The 27,997-nt window shown below is 37.0% G+C and overlaps 1 pseudogene; it reads right to left on the reverse strand.

Annotated features, from left to right (window-relative positions):
* LOC118837162 lies at nucleotides 1-27,815 on the reverse strand (annotated as a pseudogene).
* Nucleotides 27,816-27,997: the final 182 nt, after the last annotated feature.

Below are 27,997 nucleotides of genomic sequence, written 5' to 3' on the forward strand. Positions count from 1 at the left end.
TCAGACATGGCTGAAAGGACAGAACAATAGCATAACTATAATATACGGGTCCTTGGGAATCAATGTGATATAATTTCTTCCATATGGACATGCAACTTTATTATCTTCACTCACTGTCTGACAAACACTCATGGACTTAATGTCACCCTTTGATAGACTATTTATGATGAATTAAACCTTCCATAGTTGTTCTATACCTTGATGCAACAGCTGTGGAAGCTTAAATAACTTGGAAATGAAACCAGGATGGGTAAGGAGAATATTCATATATCTGTTTGACTCTGAACCCTGTTGGAAACCTCCACAGACTATAGCAATGTATTTTGGATCTACTTTCCAAATTTAATTCAGTAGAATGTCTTGCATTTGTAACATCTCCATGGAGAATCTGTTCTCAAAGTCTTCAAAATTTCTTAGGTCAATTCAATGATCATGGCTCAATTTGTGTTCATTCTTCCTAAGATTTTCCAATGTTTTAATTCTTCCATCATCTTTATAGCATGTAGACCACTGCTCCTAACTTGTGTCAGGAGATTGATGTAAAGTTATACGTCCTCCTACCAAATCTTTCTCAGTTTATGTAATTTTCCAGTAGTAGTTAAGAGCTCATCAATATTGTTGAGCAATTCTCCCTCCTACTCCATCTAATTTCTTTGCTCCTGCCCCATTCTGTTTTGGAGATGTGGAAGAAGAAGAAACAAGACAGGATGTTTAAAATGATTAATATAGACAATGTCTGAATCTTTTGGGGGGAGGAGTTGTATTACAAAGTTTACCTCCCTGACAGATTCTTGTATTATTTATCATTTATTTTGGATAACAGATGTTTCTTGACTAAGATGTTTGTTTTATGTCCATTTCCCAGGAGATGTATTTAAGTCCTTGATGCAAATGAGATGTTCCACCTTATTTTTGTCTGGTGAGGAATGGCCTGATAACTGGCCTGAATTTCAGGGTAGTAATATTGAATTTATCCTCATATTCTATTAAAAATTGTTAACTTTGATGTTCAATCAAGAATGATGTGAAGGATACAGGATGGGAGAAAGAAAGAGGTAGCATAAAATAGTGGATATGTTAGCTTTGTCATCAGAAAGACCTGGGTTCAGCTGACTTCTATGATACTTATTTGCTGTAAGACAGAAGGACAATTCATCTAACATCCTTGGATTTCATTCAGTTCCTCAAAAGTAAAGGGATTGGATTAGATGACGTTCCAGGATGCTTCTAGTTCTAAATCTGTGAGTTTATGAATGTACTGCAACCGTCCCTAAAACTTCTTTTATATTTGACACAGCCAAATTCTCCTACTAGGCCGGTAGGTGCTAACATGGATAGGTTGATGAACCTAGAGTCAGAAGACCTGAGGTCAGCCCCTGCCACAGACACTTATTAGCTTTGTGACCCTGAGTAAATCACTTCAACTTTCTTAACCTCAGTTTGCTCATCTGTAAAATGAGCATACCAATAGCACCTAGAATACAGAGTTGTAGAAACAAATGAATGAATGTGTTAAGTGCATCGTGAACTTTAAAGCACTACTTAAATACTATTATTAATTATTTATTAATTTATTAATATATATTATAATTATTATTAATTAATTATAATTAATTATTTGCTAGAGACCATTAAGCCACTAATACAAAATGAAGAACCATGTTCATGAGTGCAAGAGTGTGGGTTTCTGGAAGAGAGAGAGGGAGAAAGAGAAAGAGAGACAGAGAGCACTCCAATGAGCAACCTACCTTATCTCATTTGAGCCTCAGAACAATGTTGTGAATTAAATACTCCAGGCATTATTATCTGCCTCTTACAAATAATAAAACTAAGACTGAGAGGTTAAGTTACTTGTCTGAGGTTACACAGTGAACAAGCACTTGAGATAGAATCCAAACTCAAGTCTTCCTGATTTCAAGTCCTTCACTCTACCTACTACACCATGTCTTTTTCAATCCTAAATTTATTAATTATCCTCACTTAACAGATGAAGGAATTAAAGCTCACTGAAACTAAATTAACACACCAAATTGTACTAAGAAACTATACTAGAATTCCAACTCTAGTCTGTCTCTGTTCTAAATCCAACCCTATTTCTTGTGTACCACAGCGCCTCTCAGTTATTTCCCTGCATGCTTATATAGATAGGTTCGGGACTTTTGGTGGATGGATGAAAGAAGGCTCTTATCTCAATCCAACTCATTTTTTTTTTAATTCAACGAATCTGTATGAAGCACCTACTGTTATTTCTTACTACTCTCACTTTTATATGTTCACCCTAGGCCTGTTTATATTGTAGAAACTAATTTTAAAAGATATAATGCTATGTTGACAGGCCACATATGATACGCTTCATTTACAAATAGGTGTGAGGAAGGTGAGGAAGAAGAGAAAGAGCAGGCCTAATCTTTGTCTCAAGAATGCACAATAAGATAGATAAAGCAGCAGCTCTTTCTATCTCGACCCTGTATGTGATTCCCCACCCCCATAACTAATACAAATAAGCTCTACTAACCCAAGGGCATTCACATAGAATGTTTATGGTTGTGAATATTATTTAATTTCATTTTTCAAAATATAACAATAGTAGGCTCCAGACTTGGCAGTTATGAATTATCCTTAGGCATAAAGTAAAATCCAGTACATTATGGCTTTTTCTCCCAGACATGTAGCCTCCTTTCTATCAGAAAATATTTTTGATGGATGATCGACTATATTTTTAAAACTTAAATCTTTTTCCTACAAAGTGCTAAAAAAAATCCTTTTAGAGCTAAAAACCATAACATCATGTCTGTTTCTTATTTGGAAAGAGACTTTTGCATTACCGCTTTGTACACAGTCATCATTATTTAAAAGTATTTGTGCATCTAGTGAATGCCACTAGTCTTTACCTTTATGTTTGCCGGGACCAGACCTAACATTATATTTGTTGGCGACTCTCCACATGCAATGCCTCTGTGTTTTGTTCCTGCTCTTGACTGTTTAATGACCCCCCTCTATATTTTATTTGTGGCCTTCCTAAGAACAGTTTATTGCCATAATAGCTATGATGCAGAAATATAACAGAAAAGAAAATAATAATAAAAATAAATACTCAGCTTGTCCGAAAGTAGCTTACTTCTACAGAATTCAAGGCACTCAAGAAATTACTCTTTTGTCATTTATAAAATAAGGTAGAGAGTTAAATATGCGCTTTTTTACCATTGCTCTAATAAGGGCTTGATTAGGCCAAGTAATTACATTTCCCATGAGGTCCCAGGCCCCAACAGAAGGCCTCCATTTGAAGAGGGCTAAGACTTCACATTACTGTGACAAGCTGCATCAGTAGTACAGGGCATATAATCATGGCTAGAAGACATAGAAAGGAAGAAATAGATGTCAAGGCACACTTCAGGGATGACAACAGGTCCCATTCGATGGTGTTGAAGAGACACAGACCACAAAGAGACAAGAGTAGTCTTCCAAATGAGGAGAATGTGAACTAACTGAGCTGGAGAAACCACCAGGATCATCCAGAGCCATATGAAGTTTCCAGAAAAATACATCCAGGAAGAGAGAAACAGCCAAGAGCTAGGCGCAGTCCAGTAATTGAGAGCAGGTGGGAGCAGATACCACCTAGATCCAAGCCTATTAAGTATGCAGCCCAGGTTCTAGTGTTGAAGGACACTGAAATGGAAGGGGTTTTTCCATTTTCCTTAGTTAACAGTTGGTAACCCAAAGAGGAGACTTCTTTTGTGAACTGTGGTAGGGAAGAGAAGAGTGGAAAGGCATTCATTTAAGGAAAGGGCATTGATAATGCTTCTATAATCTCGGTCCTTTGGAATTATGTATCTAAAACCTGGATTAGCTTTCTGAGGCATGCAATTTAGAGAGGCCCAGGCCACAGAAGTATTACTAATGCCCATTCCTTAAATGAGTACCCTTCACTCCTCTCTTCTCCAGCATAAGAAAGAAGCTTCCTTTGGGCTCCCAACTATTACCTGGGTAAAACAGGAAAAAAATCTCTTTGTCATCTATTTCAGACCATGACTCACAGGCCCTCACCAATGTAAGATCAAAGCAAAACAAATCTAAACTACATAGCCAGATAAATAAAGAAAAATCTCTCCTACACTCCCACTCTATCTCATACACATAGTTTGTTGTTGTTGTTCAGTCACGTATGACTCTTTGTGACTCCATGGATGGTCCATGGGATCCTCCTGGAAAAGATACTGGAGTGATTTTCCATTTCCTTCTCCAGTGGGTTAAGGTAAACGGAGTGAGTTGGCCAGGGTCACATAGTTAGTAAGTATCTGAGGCCACATTTGAACTCAGGTCTTCCTGACTACAGGCCCAGTGCTCTATCCATTGAGCCATCTAGCTGTCGCATGCACAGAGCTATACTACCTTGAAGTTTCCATGACCTCTTATGGGGCCATATATAGAAAATGTGCAGATAGATGGCATATGGAGAAAGCCCATGAATAGACAATACATATGACTTCACTGATGCACGTAGCCTGAGCAACTAATGCTTATAGGGCTTTGTCACCCCTGGGGTCCTTATATGTGTCTGATGCAGTTAGTTTTCCCACAGAGCTCCCATGATATCATCTGTATTATCATCAGGCAGGTGATACAGTCTGGTAAGCTATTAGATTCCTCTGCTGGTATATTCTCTCACCTGCCATTCTCTGAATTCATTTATACTTCAAGCTTACACTTTCAGCTTAATACTCGGGACTCAAATAGTCATTGTGGACATCATCTCCACAGATGCAGCCTATTTTGCCTAGCTTTCCCACCAGTAACAAAATCACAACTTCCTTTCCACACCTATTGTTTTATGTTTCACTATTTTATTTTATTTTTCTTCAGACTTGTGCTTTTACTGATGTAGGAAACTCCCTCTACCAGGGGAGATTCACAAATATTTGGCAACATTTAGTATTAGGAGTTTTCCTAGGCCACTGAGAGGGGAAGTAACTTTCCTGGGCCAAACAGCCAGGTTGCATTAGAGGTTGTCAATGAACCCACAGTTTCACACTTTGTTCCTTCTTTCTCTTTTTCTTGGGTAATTGGCTTGATCCTGATTTAATGTCTTACTTTTCAAATGTATATTCTTTGTCTGCTCTTATTATCTGATGGAAGCAAGTTAGATGATCTCAGCTAATCTAGGGTGGGTACTTGAGTCATGTAAGACAGTGGTGACCTCAAAAACAAGGGCCACTCAACTGTTCATAAGGACTCCTGCAGACTGCATATTAACTTAGAAAACCACATATTAATATTACCTGTGTTCTATTGTATTTTTTTAATATTTTGTTAAATAGTTCCAAATTACATTTCATCTGGTTCTGGCCACTTCAGTGTTATAGGCAAGTAAGATATCACACACTGAACCTAGAAGTTATATGAATCCAAAGATAAATGAAATAAAAGCTATGTTATTATGGAATATCAATGTTCAGGTCCAGACTAGCCCTCAGTATAATGCTACAATACCCAGACAGCCTAGCACATGACTAAAACAGAGCATAGCTCAGGTAGCCTGGGCCTGAGCCAAGCAGGAGACAAAGTTAAAATGATTCTCAGGCAGCATAGCTGCCCAGCAGTCTATCTCTGAGCTACAGCAGGAGGAAGGGCCAGACAAATACCCTAGTACCCCAGTGACTCATCATTCTGCACCTGAACCACAGCAGGATTCAGGGCCAAACTAGTGCTTGGGCAACTCAACATCCAGGCAGCTCAAGCCTGAGCTAAGGCAGGAGCCAAAACAGAAAAAAGCACCTGGGAAGCAAAATTCCTGGGGCCTTTAAGGAGACCTTTTACCAGAAAAATTTCCAAGACCTAGTGGAGGCCTGCCAGGGCCACAACAAAAGACATAGCCCACTCTAGGCCTAGAATTTTTCAAGAAGGAGACAGAGGAGAGACCAAGGACATAATCTAAGATGAGCCACCAGGAGTCTGAATCAAAACCCAGGGATTCCTATGAAAGGTGGGACCTAGTCTTCAATATAATATCTAAAACCAAACAGAACTGCCTATCCATCCAAGAGTCTGATCCAATCACAAATTCACAATCCAGAAACTGAGGCTGGAGGTATGAGTAAACAGAAGAAAGTGCTAACCACAACGAAGATATATTATAGATTAAAAGAATCCTAAGAGGAAACAAGGAGGAGGAGAATAAATCCAGAAAAATTCCAAATAGATTTCTTTAAAAAAAAAATTGCTTGGTCACAAGTCTTGGAAGAGTACCTAGATAAAAAAAAATATGCAAAATCTAATTTCAAATTAAATGATAGTTATGGAGGAAAGAGGCAATAGCTTAGGGCAGAAAGCTCTAAGAAAAATCCTTACTAAAGAAAGGATTTCCTTGAAAATTAGAATGACTATGGAATATATATGGAATAGAATATGGAATATATGGAATAGACTATATACACATGTGTACTTGTATGCATGTATGTGTAATATACACGCATATATATGTATATGCATACTACACATGGATGTGTACATATGTATGCATATATATCCATGCAGAATATGGACAGATATATACATACATATATATAGGTGCATATACATATGTACATATACATACATACACTCATACATATATACATAGACACAGAAATAGATATACTAAAATGAAAACAAAATACTTAAGGGAAAAAATGTGGTGAAGATGTATAAAGATGAAGAAGGTGTAATGAAAATGTATTGAAGATAATGTATGGTATACACTTCAAAAACAACTCTCCTAGAAAACAGGTCAAGAAGAGAGAATCTAAGAATGATTAGACTACTTGAAAACCTTAATCATTAAAAAAAAAATCTAGATGCTATCTTTGAAGAAATAGTAAGAGAAAACTACCCAGGTCTTTTAGAATCAGAGGATGAAGTGAAAATATACTCTAACAGTTGTTCCCTGAAAATAATCACAAAATGAAAATTACAAGGAATGTCAAAGCCAAAACACAAAGTTTCCAGGACAGAGAAAAATACCATAAATTCACAGAAAAAAAAAATTGTTCAAGTACTAATGAATTACAGTTGAGATCACAAAAGACTTGGAGAGATCTTTAAAAACAATATCGAACCCCTTCCCTTCCCCCTCCTCCTCCCCTCCCCCACAAAACATAAAGTTAAAGGCTTACCATCAAGAATAACTTCAGAGTAACAACCTAGCTTGGAAAATTCAACATGATACCATGGAGGAAAAACAATGTAAATTTAATATAACAGAGGACTTTAAAGCATTCTTCATGAAAACAACATAGCTGAATGGAAGCTTTGAAATACAAACACTTGAACCAAGATAAAACTAGTCCATGATGAAAAATGCTATCCACCTCCAGAGAAAGAACTGATGAACTCTGACTTCGGACTGAAGTGTACTTTTTTTCATTTTCTCTGTTTTTCTTGGGACTTTTTTGTGTTTTCTTTTGTAACATGGTTAATATGGACATATGTTTTTCATGACTTCACATGTATAACTGATACCATATCACTTAACTTCTCAAGGGGTAGAAAATTTGGAACATCAAATTTTAAAAAATGAATATATTTTTGATGCAATTAAGAAATATTTAGTAAAATAAATAAAACATATTTTAAAATAAAAACAAAAACTACCAAGGTCAATACATTTGAGCATTCGGAAGGGAGTATATGATGATAAAGTGCTTATATTCAAAATAGTGAGAGAAAACATTCAGAACCAAAGTTTTTCCAAAGTCATAGAGGGAGTTAAACCAGAGGGCCTGTGGTGGGTTCTCTTCTGTCTCGATGGTCATAAGAGAAGGAAAAAGATGAAGACATAGGAAGTATACCAGAGAAGAAAGGAGAAGGGAGGTAAGAGAATTTACTATCTCACACACTTGGAGTGTACAAGATGAAGGGTATGCATACACAGAGGAAGGGGATGGGAGGGAGTGGATGTGTACCACATAAATATTTTCATCCAAACCAGACATAAGTTTAAACACAGACACACAGATGCACGTAAACAAACACAACACTTTAGTATATGAATACATTAAACTCAACAGGATATGATACAGGGAGAATTGGGAGAATTTAAGGTATAATGTAAGTGGGGTATTAGTCATATTCAAGACAAACTCCAGTGCTGGAGGGTAGAGTGTGAAGAGGAAGTAAAAGGAAAGAAATAAAGAGTAAAAACCTATGATCATGGGGCAAGGCAAGGGGAAAGAAGGAAAGATCCATTCAATTATAGATCATTTCTGTTAAGCACTTTCCCTTTTTATCACTTTTTTAAAACAGAATAGATTAGAAAGCAGAATTCAATAATATGTGGCTTACAAGAAATAATTTTAAAACATAAATATTCACAGAGTTAAAATGAGGTGCTGAAGCAAAATCAATTACCATCAACTGAACTAAAAAATCCAGGAGTAGCAATCATTATCTTGGACAGGGTGATAGTCAAAACAGACATCATTAAAAGGGATAAATAGGATACTACATTATGCTTAAAGACACCATAGATAATCAATACCGATACTTAATATATATTTGGAAAATTGCATAGCATCTAAACACTTAAAACTTATCCAATTAAATAGAGAATAATAAAACTACAACAGTAAAATCACAAGCCATATAGATACATCCATACATATGTGTGTATATACTACTTACAAAGCTAACAAAGATATTCAAGAAGTTAAGAACCTAGACAAATCCAACAAAAATATAAACAAAAAGTAATTAAGAACATGATTAGAATGATAAAAAAAATTACACATCACAGATCTCTGGTACTTACTGAATGGTAATAAGAACAGAAAGGTATATATATATATATATATATATATATATATATATTTCAATTGTGGATAGAACTTTTTCCAAAAAACAACAATATTGGGTATAAAAATCTCACAAATAAATGCCAAAAAAAATCAGAAATTTTAAGCGTATTGTTTGCCGACCACAATAAAATAAAATTATTTTCAATAGAGTTTGTGCAGAAAGGATCAAAATTAATTGAAGACTAAATAACTTAATCCTAAAGAAATACTGAATCAAGGAACAAATCAGAGAAACAAGAATTTCATCAAAGAAAATGAAAACAATGACACAACATATTGCAACTTTTGAAATACAGATAAACTAGTTCTGAAGGGAAAACTTTAATCTCTGAATGTTTTTATCAACAAAAGAAAGAACAAATCCATTAATTGGACATGGAAATTAAAAAAAAGCTAGAAAAGGTACTGTTTAAAGAATTAATAAAAGAGCCAGTCTGACACTTTTAAAGAGAAAGAAAAACCAATTTGTCAGCATCAAAAAATAGAAAAGGATTCACTATTAAAGATGACACATAGGAAATCATAGCTGGAACTCTTTTCTTTCTTACTTCTGACTCCTGCCTTCCTGGATTTCCTTCAAGTTTCTGCTAAAATCTCATCTTCTGTAAGAATCCTTTCTTGGTTCTCCTTAATGTCAGTGATTTCTCTCTGCACTAGAACCAAGACTAAAGTAGAGGGAGAGTTGGTGCATGATTTTTTATTTTTGCTAATGATTGTGTAGTCAGTGCAGCCTCTAAAACTGAGATGCAACTCAGGATCAACTACCTGCTGCTTGTGCTAATTTTGGCCTAAAAATGAACACCAAGAAAAAAAAGGTTTTCCACCAGCCAGCACCATACCATCCATACATGGAACCATCAGTTACAGCAAATGGAGAAATTTTGAATACTGTGGATAAGTTCACTTACCTTGGCAGTACACTTTCCAGGGATGTACACATAGATAATGAGGCTGACATACAAATTGCCAAGGCCACCTCAACGTTTGGGAGGCTTCGAAGGAAAGTGTGGGAGAGAAGGGGTATCAAGCTAACCTACAGAGCTGTTGTGCTGACCTCATTGTTATATGTCTATGAAAACTGGACAGTACACTAGTGCCATGCCAGGAAACTGAACTACTTCCATATGAATTGTCTTAGGAAGATTCTGAAAACTGCCTGGCAAGATAAGGTACCAGACTCAACAGCAACACAATTCTCACTATCTTTAGAAACAGAATTCATAAAAGGGAAGAATATGAAATAAATCTGAAAAAATATGTGAGAACTGTTCAGAATCTTAAGCACTAAACTGCAGTGTTCTTATTTTTTAATGTGATAGGCAGTGGGGAGCTATGGAAAGTTTTTGAATGAGGAGTGACATGGTCAGATATATGCCACAACCTTCCTCTTTCAATTTGAAGAACACCCAGGCTTTAAAACATAAACAAAAGGCCATCTCCTCCACAAAGCTATTACTGATCCTCCCCGTAAAGGATGTTGCCTTCAGATATCACATTGTCTATTGTTTGGTAAGTCTCTCGCATGCATATTATGTAACATTGCCAGCAGCTAGCACAGCGTTTGAAAAATATCTATAGACACTGATTATGTCTGCAGTAGATTCTTAACGAATTTGTGTTCATTGATTTTGATTCGATTTGATTATTTGGGTTGGCTCATGGCTTTCTACTCTAATCAGACACTTGTATCTCACTTTTTGACTACAATTGTCTTCCTTATGTACAGCTGTCCTTTATACCAGTCCTTGGTTCATATTGCTTAGCTATCTCTCTGACTAAGCATTTGACACTTCCTTAATAACTAAGACCATGCATTCTAGTTTTGTAATTTCAACAACACCTTGCCTAGTGCTGGACACTTTAAATATAGCACAGGCAGCTTTGTATGAGGTTGCTTCAAAGTCCTGTTAAGTTACTCTAAGATCATGGAACCTATCTGTACCATTTCAACTAATTGTCTAACAGCACTATATTTTTTCCTGTGAAAGGAACTGCTCTCTGTAATATTTTTTTTGCCTTGTATTATGTACTTTTGGAAATAATGAATGCCATTAAGGGGATTATACCCATAAAAGTAAATATTTGTCAACTAGGTTTGTTGACTTACTGGCATAACAATTTTAAGACATTTATTTTAAACTTAATTAATACAGATCAGCTAGATGGTGCAGTAGACGGAGCACTGGACCCGAATTCAAGAAGACTTATCTTCCTGACTTCAAATCTGGCCTCAGACACTTACTAGCTGTGTGACCCTGGGCAACTCACATAACCCTGTTTGCCTCAATTTCTTCACCTACAAAATGAGCTGGACAAGAAAATGGTAAACCACTCCAAGAAAACTCCCAAGGGGAGTCATGAAAAGTTGGACACAACTGAAACTGAACAAAAAATGTGCTCTGCTAGGCTTTGAAGATACAAATACAAAAAAGAAATTCTCTGCTCTCAAGGAATTTATGTCCTAGTGACACAGACAACATATACTGAAATGCAGAACAAAAACAAAATAAATACAAGAGAAGAAAGAACAGTTAGGGGGTAAGGGATTCAGTATGGTCAGAAAAAGCTTTATGTTGAAAGTAGTAAAGATAATAATCTCATCTTACTGTAAAGATAGCTCTATGTTGGTAGAATGACTTCTAAAGTGAAGATTAAAAAAAATAAAGCTCACTCATTTCCATGTTCCTCTAATCATTTTACTCTTACATGCCAAGAATCTTAGTGTTAAGGATGAATTCCAAGTTCATAGATTCAAGATTTCTCTTGAAACCTATGACCTCCAAATGACTCCTTATTTGGGAGGTTTTGCTGGTGATCACTTGCTATTTTGTCATTTTTCTTCTGCCCTCTCTACTAAGAATTATTCACCCTTTCCTTTCTATCTCAGAAGGAAGTCTTTCTAACCTCATGTTAGACCAAAGGGAGCCTTTTCTTACATTGTATAGTTCTCTCACATTTTATTTTTGCTCTAAGAGGCTAGCTAGATCTGTTTGATGTCCTGACCAGAGAGTACTCCAATACAAACTGTGTCATGAATTAAAATGGTATCAAATTCCCTTTTTGTGTTACCCCTTCATTACTTCTGATGGACACCTCAAGTCTATAATCTGCCCAAAATGCTTAGAGGGAACGCTCACAGTGAACCTATTACATATTTTCACTCATTTAGCTTTGTTGTAAGAAGTGAATAAGGATCCTGGTAGGGGAAGAGTTATTCAAACTCCAGCCTTTTTGAAGTAAATGATATTGGTGCACACCTGTTATCCCTGCACCTGGGGAGGCTGAGGCTGGATTTGAGCTGAGGAGTTCTGCAGTGGCCTAAGCCAATTGCACACATTAATTCTGGCACCAATTTGTAATACCCAAGAGCAGAGGACCACCAGGCTGCCTAAGAAGGGGTAAGGTCAGTTGAAAGGAGACCCAGTCAAAAATAAAATAAAATAAAAGGGAAATAGACTGAAGATGGTGGATTAGAGGCTGTAACCTAGCTGAACTCCCTAAATATTCCCCACCTCATAACTTTAAAATAAAGCTTCAAATCAAGTTTTGGAGCAGTAGAGCCAACAAAGGATGTGGGTGAGATATTTTTCCTGTCTAAGACAACTTAGGCAGCAGCAGCAGCCACCGCAGTAGTAACAGTAGCTTCTGAAGCTCTCAACTCAGCTGGCTAGAGAGAGATTGCAGAGGACACATTGCTGGCATTGGGCACACCTGGCACTGATTAGAAATTCTATTGCCCATACACAGTTCTGCTCTACAGTTCCAAGGTATAGAGAGGCATTTGTGATCAGTCACAAGGGAGTAGGGGCCCAGTCACAGTTCCAGGGCCAAGAGGAGTGCCAGTACTTGTGGCTGTAGGGAAGAAGAGGCCCTTTCTGGGAAAAGACTGGAGATGAGACCAGGAGAACAGTGAATACACCTCTCCCTAGATCAAACCACCTTGGAAGGACCAAAAACTTGCAGACTCCCAGAACTTGCTCTGAAAATAGCAGCAAAAAAGCCTGAAGCTTGTGGCAACGACTCCCAAGTCCCAGGTGAGCAGAGCACAATTTTAACATAAAGTTGAAATTTAAGAAATAGGCTGAAGAAATGAACAAACTGCAACAACAAAATAACTTGGCCATAAAAAGCTATTACAGTACAGAGAAGAACGAGATACAAACTCAGGAAAAGACAATAAAGTAAAACGACTACAAACAAATTCTCAAAAAAATGCTAGTTGGACACAAGTCCAACAAGAATTTCAGAAAGACTTAAGGAAAGAGATAAAAGTGGAAGAGGAATAATTGGGGAAATAAATGAGAGTGATGCAAGAAAATTACGAAAAGACAACTAAGCTTGTTAAAAGAGGCACAAATGAATTCTGAAAAAAATACCTTTAAAAAATTTGGCCTAATGGTAAGAACAAAATAAAAAACAACACACACACACACACACACACACACACACACACACACGCATGCATGCACACACATGCACACACACACAAATTCACTGAAGAGAGCAACTCCTTAAAAAACAGAATTGACCAAATGGAAAGGTACAAAAATTCACTGAAGAAAATAATTCCTTAAAAATTAGAATTGGGCAACTGGAATTTAATGACCCTATGGAACATCAAGAAAAATACAAAGTCAAAATAAAGAAAAAAATGTAGAAATAAATGTGAAATATCTCATTAGAAAAACAACTGACCTGGAAAATATATTGAGGAGATATTTAAGAATTATTGGACTAGTAGAAAGCCATCATCAAAAATAGAGCCTGCACGTAATATTTCAAGAAATCATAAAGGAAAACTGCCCTATATCTTAAATCTGGAGAGTAAAATAACAATGGAAATAATCCATTTATCACCTCCAGAAAGAGATCCCAAAGTGAAAATTCTGAGAAACATTGTAGCCAAATTCCAGAAATCCCAGGTCAAGGAGAAAGGATTGCAAATAGAAAGAAACAACTCACCACAATTAAGGTCACACAACATTTATCATCTTCCATGTTAAAGGAGTGAAAAAATATGATATTTTGGAAAGCAAAGGAGTTAGGAATACAACCAAAAATAAGCTACCCAGTAAAACTAAATATGATTCTTCAAGGAATAAAAAGAATATCTAATGAAATAGAGAATTGTCGAGCATCCTGATGCAAAGACCAGAACTGAATAGAAAATCTGACAAACACAGGCCTCAAGTATAAAAAAGTAAACGTGAAAGAGAAATCATAAGGGATTCAATGAGGTTGAACTATTTACATTCTTTATAGGAAGATGATTTGAGTAACTCCTAAAAACTTTATCATTATTAGGACAGTTGAAAGGACTTTACCAAGACAGAAGGCCTGAGTGTGAGTTGATTATGTTGCAATGATCTCAAAAAAAAGGGGGGAGGGTGAGAAAGATAGATGCACTGGAAGAGGGAGGGAGGCAGAGGCAGAAAGAGGAAATTTTTCTCACATAAAAGAAATGTGCAAGGAAGAGCTCTTACAGTAGAGGAGAAAATGAGAGGGGTGGAGGGAAATCCTTGAGTCTCACTCTCATTAGAATTGTTTCAAAGAATACATATACATAATCAGATCTATATAGAAATCTTTATTACCCAATAGGGAAATAGAAAGGAAAGGAGATAAGAAAAAGTGGAGGGGGATCATAAAATGGAGGGAAGATTAATGGAGGCAGTGGTTAGAAGCAGAATAGACTTCTGAGGAGGGACAGGATAAAAGACAGAAATGCACAGTAATCATAACTGTGAATGTAAATGGAATAAACGCACCCATAAAACAGAAGCAGATAGCAGAATGGATTAGAAACAAGAATCCAACAATATATTATTTATAAGAGACACAGTTGAAACAGAAACACACACAGCATTAAAAAAAAAGGCTGGAGCAGAACTAATCTGTTTCATCTAAAGTAAAAAAGGTAAGGGTAGTAATCATTATCTCAGACAAAGCAAAAATCAGCCTAATTATAAGTGGTAATCAGAGAAACTACATTTTGCTAAAAGGTAGACAATGAAGTGTAACCAGAATTGTCTTTGTTTTCTTTGAGTGACTCAATTTATCTCAGTGAGCTTTACTAGGTGCTAAGCCCCAGGCCCAAACCCCATTAGGTGTTAATGTAATCCATGTGGATGTGAACATCCCAGGGTCCTAAGGGGAGGGGCCAACTCAAGAACCAATCACCAGAGCCTGAGCTCTGGTGATTCAGATGATGTCTGATGTCTAAAGCCCTATAAGAAGGGAGGACAGAGCTATTGGTGTGGGGCTCTGGAGATGGTGTTGATGAGGAGACTCCGGGCAGCTGTAGCTAAGGAGCCCTCCAGCTTGTAAACCCGGATGTTGAAACTTTGTTGAACTGTGGTAACTATCTGTTGGGACTTGAATCAGACAAAGTCTATTGATGTCTGTAATTTGCATTTTGTTTTGAAGTTCAGGGTGCTGGTTTTTTTCCCCTGAACTAACTGAATGATATTTGAATTAAAAGTAAGCTTGTCAATCCCTTCACCTTGCTTTCCTTAATTAAGCAGATCGAAAGAACCTGTGCTGTTGGCAGCTTTCTGGGTGTTGGCTGTGGGTGAATCTTATACCCCCACAGAAGCTGCCAGCCGGGTTGTTGACACATGAAGTAATATCAAAAAATTTCATAGCAAGTTTCTGTTTCTCTGATAAAGGTCTCATTCCTCAAATATATAGAGAATTGAGTCAAATTTGTAAAAAAATAAAAAATAAAAAGAGCAATTCCCCAATTGACAAATGGTCAAAGGATATGAACAGGCAGTTTTTATGGTCAGTAGATAGAGTGCTGAGCCTGGAGTCAGGAAGACTCATTTTCCTTTATTCAAAATTGGCCTCAGACACTTACTATGTATGTGACCCTGAACAAGTCACTTAACCTTGGTAGCCTCAGTTTCCTCATCTGCAAAATGATCTGGAGAAGGAATACAAACCACTTCAGTGTATTTGCCAAGAAAATTACAAATGAGGACACCAAGAGTCAGACACAACTGAAACAACTGAACAACAGGAACACGGCACTTTTCAGAAGAAGAAATCAAAGCTATCTATAGTCATATAAATAAGTGCTCTAAATAACTATTGATTATAGAAATACAAATTAAAACAACCGAGGTACCATTTCACACGTATCAGAAATGACAAATGCTAAGGGAGATGGGGAAATAGAAATAGAAATAGGCTGTTGGTGAAGTAATGAACTGGTCCAACCATGCTGGAGAACAATTTGGAATTATTCCCAAAGGGCTAAAAAACTGTGCATACTCTTTTAACTAGAAATACTTCTACCAATCTTGCATCCCAAAGAGGTCAGAAGAAAAGAAAAAGAACATACATGTACAAAAACTTTATATCAGCTCTTTTTGTGGTGGTAAATTATTGGAAATTGAGAGGATGATCAGCAATTGGGAAATGACTGAACAAGTTGTAGCATGATTGTGATAATGAAACATGACAGAGAGTGGGAGTAGTTTCAGAAAAACATGGCAAGACCTATATGACTGATGCAAAGTGAGGCAAGAAGAAGTGGGAGGTCACCATGCACAGTAACAACAATGTTGTAATGATGGTCAACTGTGAAAGATTTGGCTACTCTGACAAATATGATGATTAAAGACAATTCCAAAGGACTCATGATGAAAAATGCTGTCAGTCAACTTCCAGAGAGAGAACTGAGATTTTCTAAGTGCAACTGAAATAAAATTTTCTTACTTTTTTGTTTTTTGGCAAATATGTTTTGCATGATTTTACATTCATAATTGATATATTGCTTGCCTTCTCAGTGGGTGGGGGAGAGTTGTCAGGAAGGGAAAGAATTTGGAATTCAACGTTCAAAAAGAAAATAATGTTTTAAATAAATAAAAAAATTTAAAAATCTATAACCTAATTAGATAAAAATCTAATAATCTAATCTAATGATCTAAAAAAGGAAATAGATTTCTGGACATAACACTCTTAATTCAGAGATATACAGAGTATGATTTATGAAATAGTTAAAGATGAACCTTGGCCCTCAAAAACTCAGATTGTGACGATGAATGGATGGAAAAATGAAAAAAAAACCAAACAATTACTAGGTGAAAAGCATTGTACTAAGATCCAATTGTGAAACATAGACTTGAAAATCTGCTGTCCTTTGGCTTTTGATGAGAATATTTTCCACCCAATTTGATTAGGTTTTTTTTGTGGTTTCTGTAGTAGTCCCCAGCTCCCATAATGAAGTCATTCATTCCACTCCCTATAATCCTCAGGAACTCAGAATTCTGCAGAATTACTTTGGGGTTACCAAATGGACAAATTGAACCATGCATAAAGGAATTGCAGGCAATCCGCAATTTAGCAATATGCTGTATTTTGAAAGTCAGATTGTGTAACTCATATCTTTTATAACAAAAATGTTTTAAGTGAAGGTTAAGCTCTGGGTATAGCCCACAAAAACCTATACAATATAATTTGACAAACATTTATTGAAGATCTACCATGTGTTAGCACTGTGCTAGCTGCTAGTAAAAGTAAAAAGTATGGATAAGACAAAGCTCTCATGTTGGTTATAGTATAAGTGATGGATGATATATGCAAAAACGATGTCAGTAAAACATAGTACATAAGATCATAGATTATATTTACACCTTAGGGGTCATCAAGTCCAACACTTTTATATTATAGAGAAGTTAAATGACTTGTCCATGGTCACACAGAGAGTAAGTGTCAGAGGAAGAATTTGAACGTGGATCTTCTGGCCTCCAAGTCTTGTTGGTTCCCTATCCTCTATGTCATGCTACTTCTCAATACATAATAAATATAATAGATATTTTACATGTATATATAGTATATAAATATATATTATAATAACATAACATAACAAATGCACTAAAATATCACGTAAACAAAATGTTATGTGAAAACCAATAGTGAAAAGATCATTATTATCCAGATATAATTGCTGGAGAATGATGATAGGTTTGATTTTATGTTTGTTGAACATGATGTTCTGGTTGGATCTCATCAGAAATTTTAAAATACAGGTCTGTGCCTCAAGGATGAAGCCTTGATATAGCAGGAGATATAGAATTGAGAATAATGTACATGGTGATAGCTAAAGTTGTGGAAGAAAATAAGATTATTAAAGAAAAGAATCCATGAAGAGGGTAAGGGAGGGGAGGAGAAAACATAGAAGTGTTCAGAGGTGAACTACAAATCAAAAACAGCTGTAGGAAAGTAGAAGGCTGTGCTTTGGGGGCAGTGAATCATGAGATGGAGTAAGGAAGAGGTGGATAGAAAGAGAGCTTCCTCAACATCCTAGATTGAAAATTGAAAGAGACCTTAGAGATTTATCCATCCCATCTCCTCACTTTACAGAGAAGATAAACAACTTGCTCAAAATCACATAGGTGGCAAGCAATCAAGCAAAGATTTGAACCAAGGTGTTCTTGTGCAACCCCCCCCCCCAAATTAAAATAAAATAGGATCAGACTTACTGAGCTGAAAGAAAATGTCAGGGGCCAATTAGTCCAATCCCTTCATTTTACAGATGAGGAAACTGAGGTCTGGGAAGATTAAGTTACTTGATAATATCACACAGATAGTAAGCCTCAGAAGGTGTCAGAACCCAAGGTCCATGACCTCAGAGTCAGTGCTCTTCCACTGAACCACACCTGCTTTTTTTTTCTGAATGTAGAGCCAAGATTAGGCAAAAATCTGATATTGGCAAAGTTTGTCTCAGACAGCTTTTCACCTCTTTCTGTATCCTTTTCTACTTCTAGTTGTCCTCTCCCCAGGTGTCCTTGCGTACATGCTGACCTATGCTTTTTCCTACTGCATTCAACCTGGGTCCACATCTCTGAAAGTGCCTTTCTTAGGAAAGTGGGATGTAATAAAAGGGAGGGCATATAAAAGAAGGCAGTTGTCAGAAGCAAGATGGACTTTAGAGGAGAAACGGGATAAAAAGAGAGAACAAGAAAAAGAAAATAAGATGGAGGCAAATGCAAAATAAGTAATCATCACTGTGAATGTGGGATGAACTCACTCATAAAATGGAAGTGAAATACAGGATTGGTCACAAACAATAATCCAACAATATGTTTTTTTTTCAAAAAATACACTTGAAACAGAAACACATACACAGACTTAAAATAAGGGACTACAGCAGAGTCCCTTATGCTTCAGCTAAAGTAAAAAAGTCAGTGGTAGCAAACATAAGCTCAGACAAAGCAAAAGCAAAAATAGACCTAATTAAAAGGGATAAGTAGGGAAACTACATTTTGTTAAAAGGAACAATAAGCAATGAAGTAATATCAATACTAAACACATATGCGGCAAATGGCTTAGCATCCAAGTTCTTGAAAGAAAAGTTAAATAATTACAAGAGGAAATAGACAGTAAACCTATACCAATAGGGGACCTCTACTTTCCCCTCTGAGAGCTAAATAAATCTAGCCATAAAATAAATGAAGAAGTCAAGGACAAGAATAGAATCTTAAAGAATTTAGATATAGAAATCTGGAGAAAATTGAAGGGAAATAGAAAAGAGTACATCTTTTTCTCAGCTGTACACGTGTCCTTCACAAAAATTGACCATGCAATGAAAAAATTATCTAAATCGCTATTGATCAGAAAAACACAAATTCATGAAACTCTGAGCTGTCACCTCATACCTATCAGAGTGGCTAATACGACAAAAAAGGAAAATATTGGATGTTGGAAAAGTGGAACAATAATGCATTGTTGGTGGAGTCGTGAACTGACCCAAGCACTCTGGAGAACAATTTGGAACTATGCCCAAAGGGCTATAAAACTGCATACCCTTTGATCCAGCAATGCCATTGTTAGGTCTATATCCCCAAGATATCCATAAAAGGGAAAGGACCTATTTGTAGAAACATATTTTATAGCAGCTCTTTTTTTGTGATGGCCAAGAATTGGAAATCAAAGAGATGCCCATCAATTGGGGAATGACTAAAAAAGCTGTGGCATATGATTGTAGTGGAATATTATTGTGATATAAGAAATGACAAGCAGGATGGTTTCAGAAAAACCTGGACAGATTTATATGAACAGATACATAGTAAAGTGAACACAACCAGGAAAACATTGTACACAGTAACAACAGTATTGTTTGATGAAGAATTGTAGTGGCTTAGCTCTTCTCAACAATACAAGGATCAAAGACAATCCCAAAGGACTAATGATGAAGCCTGCTATCCATTTCCAGAGAAAGAACTGATATTGATTGAGTACAGACTGAAGAATGCCATTTTTCACTTTCTTTCTTTTTCTTGTGTTAGTCTTCTTATATAAAATTACTAATAAGGAAATGTTTTACATAATTGCACATATATAACCTATATCTGACTGTTTACTATCTTGGGGGGGAGGGAAGGATAGAATTTGGGACTCAAAACTTTAAATAAAAATGTTGTTTTTTTTAAGTTGTATGCTCATGTCAATAGTTGCAGAAAAAGCCTTTGACAAAATAGAACAATCATTTCTGTTGAAAAAAAAAGACACTAGAAAACTTAGGAATTGGTGGAGCCTTTCTTTTTTATTTTTTAACTATTTTAGAGTATTTTATTTTTTTCCAATTATATGTAAAGACAATTTTTAGCATTCATTTTTACACAATTTTGAGTTCTAAATTTTGTCCCTTCCTTCCTTACTTCCCCTCTTCCTAAAATGGTAAGCAATTTGACATAGGTTATATATGTGTGGACATGTAAAACAGGGCTGTCCAACCTTAGGTTATCTTAGGGTCATATTAAAATAATTATTTGAGGGCAGCACCCAGAATAAAAAATACAGTACACTAATAGAAAGTGGGGGAATGCATGTCATCGATATGACAGGCGAAGGCGTGAAGCACAAAAGCAAACACAAAAGAACAAAGCGACAGCAGAAAGGTATGAAGGTAGGTGCATAGTGACTAGTCTGCATTGTACAGATGGAATGCATCCCACAGATCAACTGAAAATTCCATGCTATATGTTCTGTCTGTAATATTGCTTAAAAACACTAAAGAAAATTGACATCAATGAGATTTATTAGATTTATTAAAAAATCTAATACGCATTCCATGCAAATTATTTTATTTTTTTCCCTTGTGAAAATTAAAACCCACAGGCATGCTGCATAAAATCACATAGTGGGCTGCATGTGGACTGCAGGCATTATTTTGGACAGCCCTGATTTCCATAGTAGTCAGAGTTGCCAGAGTTGCAAAAGAAGAAAGAGAGAGAGAGCTGCTTTTGTTACCTTCATAGGTAACTCCAGAATGGCTTTGGTAGTCCTCTCCTCTATAATTAAGGCTTCAATTAACATAGACTTCAGAGACAAAGGCAGAGACTGGGTGTGTATATATACATACATACATACATACATACATACATACATACATACATATATATATATATATGCACACACACACACGTGTGTGTGTGCATATGCTTGTGTGTATACACATAGGTACACCATACTTACATACACATGCTATTTCCCAATAGAATACAAGCTCCTTTGAGGGTAGGGATTATATTTTTTGTCTCAAGGGTCTGGAACATAGTAGATTGTTCCTTTAGTTAATAAGCATTTATTAAGTGCCTACTGATGTGCCAGGCACTGTGCTAAGTTCTGGGGATAGTAAAGGAAACAAAAGATGGACCCTACCTCAAGGAACTTACAATCTAATGTAAGACACAACAAGAGAATAAATATGTACAGACAAGCTATCCATAAAAGGAAATAATCAACAGAGGCAAGGGAAGCTGGGTGGCACAGTACACAGAGTGCCATGCCTAAAATCAGGAAGACATTAGTTCAAATCTGAATTCAAATACTTACTACCTGCTTGACCCTGGGCAAATCACTTAACCCTGTTTGCTTCAGTTTTCTCATCTGCAAAATGAGCTGGAGAAACAAATGGCAAACCACTTCAGTATCTTTGCCAAGACAACCCCTCCAGGGGGCACAAAGAGATGGCTATGACTGAAAATGACTAAAGAACAACATATGTATATATGCATTATGTTTAATGTTCCAGAATTAAGAGGGGCTGTGAAAGGTTTCCTAAAGGTGCTTAGTAAATGCTTGTTGATTGATTGATTGATAAAAATGACTCAAAGTGCTAGACTTCCTAATGATGGGTCCCTAGTGTCATTCATTTCTTCACGTGAAGAGTAATCTATTGGTGTATTACGAATTAGTTTTCCTCACAGAAGATCTGTAGGCTTTTGATAGCAATGAGACAACTTTCTTTAGTTTTCTTGGGCATTTTTGAGGAGAGATGAGGCTTATCTAAGAAAACCATCCATCCAAATCAAAATGGCTTCAAAAGAAATAGAATATCATTCTTATGCAAAGTGGATGAATAAAGAAATGATAGACTGTTCTTGCCTATGCTGATTTTAAAAAGAAAGAAAGAAAAAGGAAAGAAAAACTTTGATTAAATCTCCTATCTAGGATGTGGTTGTTAATATAAGCAAGGGAGCTTGAGTGACAGGCAAAAGTTAAGGTAAAGGAAGCCTATGTTTACTGAGGACTTACTTATAGAGGAGATGGGCTTCCTGCCCATCTGATGAGGGGAACAACTAGCAAGGCTGTCCTGGAGTTGCTTATGAGGGTCATAGAGAGTTCAGGTATTCAAGGAAGTAAAAGTCCAAGCATGGTGGCCTATTTCTAGCCCTGCCTTTCATGGGAGATCTTTGCTTACAGCCACAGATAAGAGAAACTTTATTTTAAGAGGATTAAGGCCAGGATTGTTTATCCCTGATGATTGCCAAGATAGCCAAGAATCTCTCCACAAGGCTGGTGAGATGAGTCAGGGAAGTGGGATAAAAAGAACTGGCAGCCTAGATGGTGACCTCTGAGAGATGCTATCACAGGATTAATGCAAGGGAGATAAAATAAGGTTAAAAAAATTGGGAACTTTCAGTTTGAAAGGCAGTCAGTGTGGCTCTGGTTTCTAATAAACATGTTATCCATTCACAGATCAGCTATAGCTACTTGGAAAGAACCTGGGTGTAATTTTCCTTGCTGTCCAAAGATGCTGGGCAGACCACTTTAGGCGAAAACTTCTAGGCCCTCAGGACAGCTCAGAGAGATCTGATTCAAGAGTGGACTGCCGTCAGCTGGTCAGCCAGCAAACATGTATTAAGCACCAACTAGGTAGCAGCCATTGTGCTAAATGCTAGGAAATACAAAGAAAGGCAAAGAGTTACTGACCTTGAGGAGGTCACATTCTAAGGGGGAGATAACATACAAACAATTATGTGTGTGTGCATATGTGTGTATATATACATATATATGTATATATATACACATACACATTATATATATATACACACATACACACACATATGTATACACACATATGCACACACATACACACATATGTATGGTAGTTGGTTGGTTGGTGTCCTTGGTTCTCATAGAGGACTGAAATGACATCACTATGCTTGAGTCAAGATTCAATGTGTCTAACCGTGGCTGATCAGGCCAACAAGAGCTCAGAATGCTCTATCACAGTTCAGGCACAAATAGTCCACGTGAACATTTGGGGCCGATACTCCAAACTTGTACATCCTGCGTTTCCTTTGAGCTGTTTCAATGCTTTGCTCATAGAGCGCAGCACCTTCTCTGATGTGGGCAAGCCATGCTGAAGGGTCCTGTGCCAGTGAATCCCATGTCACACAATCAATTCCAAAGTTCTTGAGAAAGACCTTGAGAGGATCCTTGTATCACTTCTTCTGACCTCCATGTGAATGCACGCCCTGTGTGAGTTCTCCATAAAACAGTCTTTTTGGCAAGCATACATTTTGCATTAAACAACGTGGCCAGCCCATCAGAGTTGCACTCTCTGAAGCAGAATTTGAATGCTTGACAGTTCAGTTTGAGTAAGGGCCTCAGTGTCTGGTACCCCATCCTGCCAGGTGATCTTCAGAATCTTCCTAAAACAATTTGAATGAAAGCGATTTAGTTTCCTGGCATGGCCCTGATAAAAGGGAGCTAATCTCAAAGGGAAAGGAGGGCTGAGGTGAGTGGGTAGACCAGGAAAGGCCTTTTGAAAAAGGTGGGATCTTGTTGCTCATGGTTAGGCCAAGCTAATATAATAAAAATGACAATTTTACCTAAATTAATCTATCTATTCAGTGCCATACCAATTGAACTACCAAAAAATTATTTTACTGAGCTGGATAAAATAATAGCAAAATTCATCTGGAAGAACAAGAGGTCTAGAATATGTAGGGTATTAATGAAAAGAAATGCTAGAGAAGGTAGCCTAGCCATACCAGATATTAAACTGTACTATAGAGCAGCAGTCATCAAAACTACCTGGTACTGGGTAAGAAACAGAGTTGTGGATCAGTGGAATAGGATAGGAACACAAGATGGAGAAGTCAACAACTATAGCAATCTACTCTTTGATAAACCCAAAGAGGCCAGCTTCTGGGCTAATAATTCACTATTTCACAAAAACTGTTGGGAAAATTGGAAAATGGTAGGGCAGAAACCGGGCATAGACCAATATCTTACACCATATACCAAAATAAAGTCAAAATGGGTTCATGATTTAGGAGTAAAGGCTGATACTATAAGTCATTTGGGAGAGCAAGGAATAGTTTACTTATCAGATTTATGGAAAAGAAAAGAATTCATGATGCAACAAGAGATAGAGAGCATTACAAAATGCAAAATGGATAATTTTGATTATGTTAAATTGAAATGTTTTTGTACAAAAAAACCAATGCAACAAAAATTAGGAGGGAAGCAGAAAATTGGGAGAAAATCTTTACAACTAGTGTATCTGATAAAGGCCTCATTTCTAAAATATACAGGGAACTGAGCCAAATACATAGGAATACAAGCCACTCCCCAATAGAGAAATGGTCAAAGGATATGAACAGACAGTTTTCAGAGGAAGAAATTAAAGCTATCTATAGGCATATGAAAAAATGCTCTAAATCACTACTGATTAGAGAAATGCAAATCAAAACAACTCTTAGATACCAAATCTCTCCTGTCAGATTGGCTAAAATAACAAAACAGGAAAATGATAAATGCTTGAGAGGATGTGGGAAAATTGGAACATTGTTACATTGCTGGTGGAGTTGTGAGATGATCCAGCCATTTTGGAGAGTAATTTGGAACTACGCCCAAAGGGCTATAAAAATGTTCATACCTGTTGACCCAGCAATACCACTTCTAGGGTTGTATCCCAAAGAAATCACACAAGCAGGAAAAGAACCCATATGTACAAAAATATTTATAGCAGCTCTTTTTGTGGTAGCTAAGAATTGGAAATCAAAGGGATGCCCATCAATTGGCGAATGGCTGAACAAGCTGTGGTATATGAAGGTAATGGAATACTACTATGCCATAAGAAATGGGGATGATACGGACTTCGTAACAACCTGGAAAAACCTACACGACATAATGCTGAGTGAGCGGAGCAGAGCCAGGAGAACATTGTACACAACCACAGATATATGGATTCTGTGAGGACCAACCCTGACATACTTCGCTCTTCTCAGCAACGCAAGGTTCAAAGACAACTCCAAAGCACTCACGATGGAGAATGCTATCTACATCCAGAGAAAGAACTATGAAGTATGAATGTAGATTGAGGCACGCTTCATGATAGCCTTCCCCCCCCCCATTTTTTTTCCTTTTCTCTCTTCTGTTTTTGTTTTTGGGTCGGTTTTTTTTTTGGTCCTGTTTCTTCTCTCACATGATTCATTTCATTGATCACAGTTCTTCTCCATAACTTGACTAGTGTGTAAATTAATTCAATGCTAAGTTATACGTGAAAGTTATATGGGATTCCATGCTGTCTAGGGGAGGGACGGGGGGAGAGAGGGAAGAAAATCTGGAACTCAAAATTATGTAGAACTGAATGTTGTAAACTAAAAATAAAAAAAAGAAAAGAAAATTTAAAAGAATCAAAAAAAAAAGAAAAAGGTGGGATCTTGAAGCCTTAAGCTGAGTCTTGAAGGAAGGCAGGGAAGCCAGAAGGTTGAGCAGCATCTTTCCCTTTCCCTCCACTTATATGGTTTCCATGTTAATTCAGTTTTTCATCATCCTTGCCTAAACTACAGGAAGGAAGGAAGGAAGGAAGGAAGGAAGGAAGGAAGGAAGGAAGGAAGGAAGGAAGGAAGGAAGGAAGGAAGGGAGGGAGAGAGGGAGGGAGGAAGGAAACATTTATTAAGTGCTTACTATGTGCCAGATACTGCAAAATGCTATACAAATATTATCTCATTTGACCTTCAGAACAAGGCTAATATACAGGTGCTATCACCATTTTACCATTGAAAAAACTGAGGCAAACAGAGGTTAAATGACTTGCTCAGATTCATACAGGTAGTAAATGCCAGATGTTGGATTTGAACTTGGGTCTTCTTGACTCCAAGCCCAGCATTCTATCCACTGCACCACTTAACTGCCTATAACAGGCTCCTAACCAGCCTCCCTATTTCTAGTCTCTCCCCTCTCTAATCCATCTTGCACATATTTGTTAAAGGAGTTTCCCAAAAGCACAGGTTTGACTATGTTACTCTCCTATTAAAAAAAAAAAAGAAAACTTCAGTGCCCTCCTATTATCTCCAGAACAAAATGTAAATTCTTCAGCCTGGCATTCAAAGCCCTCCACGAGCTGCCTAGACTGCCTAGAATCTACATTTTCTATTTCATCTCACATCATTCTTCTCCTGTACTCTTAGTTCTCGCCCACCTGGACTGCTAGCTGCTCCTCTCATTTGAATTTCATCAACATCTCCATGTATTTGCATGAACTGTCTTTCAAGCCTGTAAGGCACTCCCTTATCATTTTTGACTCTAAGAATCTTTATTCTCTTTAAAAGTTCAGTTCAGGTGCTTTTCCTAATCACTTAGTTGCTAATGCTCTCTGCCTCCTCACATTACTTAGTGGATTGTCTTCTTCCCACTGCCATCCAGTAGAATGTAAGATCCCTGAAGGCAGGGACTATTTTGTTTTATGCACTATATTATCAGCACAGCGCCTTGTAGATTTTAAGTGCTTAATAGACATTTATTGAATTGAACTAAAAAGACTTGGGAATAGGAATGCTCATTTCTGACCCAGACCAATAAATTCAGGGACCACTCCCTGCCAAGGGATGAAAATCAGTTTCTAGGCACTCCAGGGTTCCACAGATACCATGTCAAAAAGTTTTGGTTCAAGTTAGTCTTCTCCTTCCCAATAGCACACAGTCATACATCAGTAGAGTTGAAGGTACCACATAGATCATTTAGTCCAGCTTGTTATTTTAAAAATGAGGAAATTAAGGTTAAGAGTGACTTGGCCAAGGTAATTAGGATCAGAAGGTAGAATAGGTCTTCTTCATGCCCATTCAATGTGTTCTCCATGACAGTGCCTAGCTCAGAAAGAAAATTTTCAACCTGAACTATTTGCTTCTTTGAATTTAAAGGGGAAAAAAGGCAATATGTAGGTATACATACTTATTTCTCTACTTTTTTTTTTTGGTTTAGTTAAAGGACAATATATTATCAGGAAGACATGAGTTCAAAATTAGCCTGATACATTAGCTATATGGCCCTGGGCAAGTCACTTAATCTTATTTGCCTCAGTTTCCTCATCTGTAAAATGAGCTGGAGAAGGAAATGGCAAACCTCTCTAATATCTTTGCCAAGAAAACCCCAAATGGGGTCACACAGAGTCAGATGTGACTGAAACAACTGAACAACAACAACAGTAAGGTGTCTCAAGCTATCTTAACACAGACTGAAGAAGGTTCAGGATTCCAAGAAGCAGAAAAAGGAAACATTGAAAACATAAAAGCACAATAAATTAACAAACCAGTGCTATTGAATGGACATACTTACAATATGAAGAGTGATCATGGAGGATGATGGGAAATCATCAGGTCTGCTGGGAACAGTGTTGGTATTAAGTGCACTCCATTTGGGTCCCACAGAATGGAACGTTTCTACCAGTACAGTATGGTACATTTTGACTGGGTTTTTATCTGGGTCTAGCAGGACCGGGAATTGGAGAAGGGAGCAAAGACCATGGACCTACGGTTTGGTACTGATTCACACTAATAAGGGAATGGAGATTCCTGAGGAATTAGTGTCTGGTTGATATTCACACTCTCCAGTTTCTGCCATTACTGCTGCCAGTCTTACTCTGA

The sequence above is a fragment of the Trichosurus vulpecula genome, chromosome 2 (assembly GCF_011100635.1).
Source record: "Trichosurus vulpecula isolate mTriVul1 chromosome 2, mTriVul1.pri, whole genome shotgun sequence".
In the NCBI taxonomy this organism is placed as follows: domain Eukaryota; kingdom Metazoa; phylum Chordata; class Mammalia; order Diprotodontia; family Phalangeridae; genus Trichosurus; species Trichosurus vulpecula.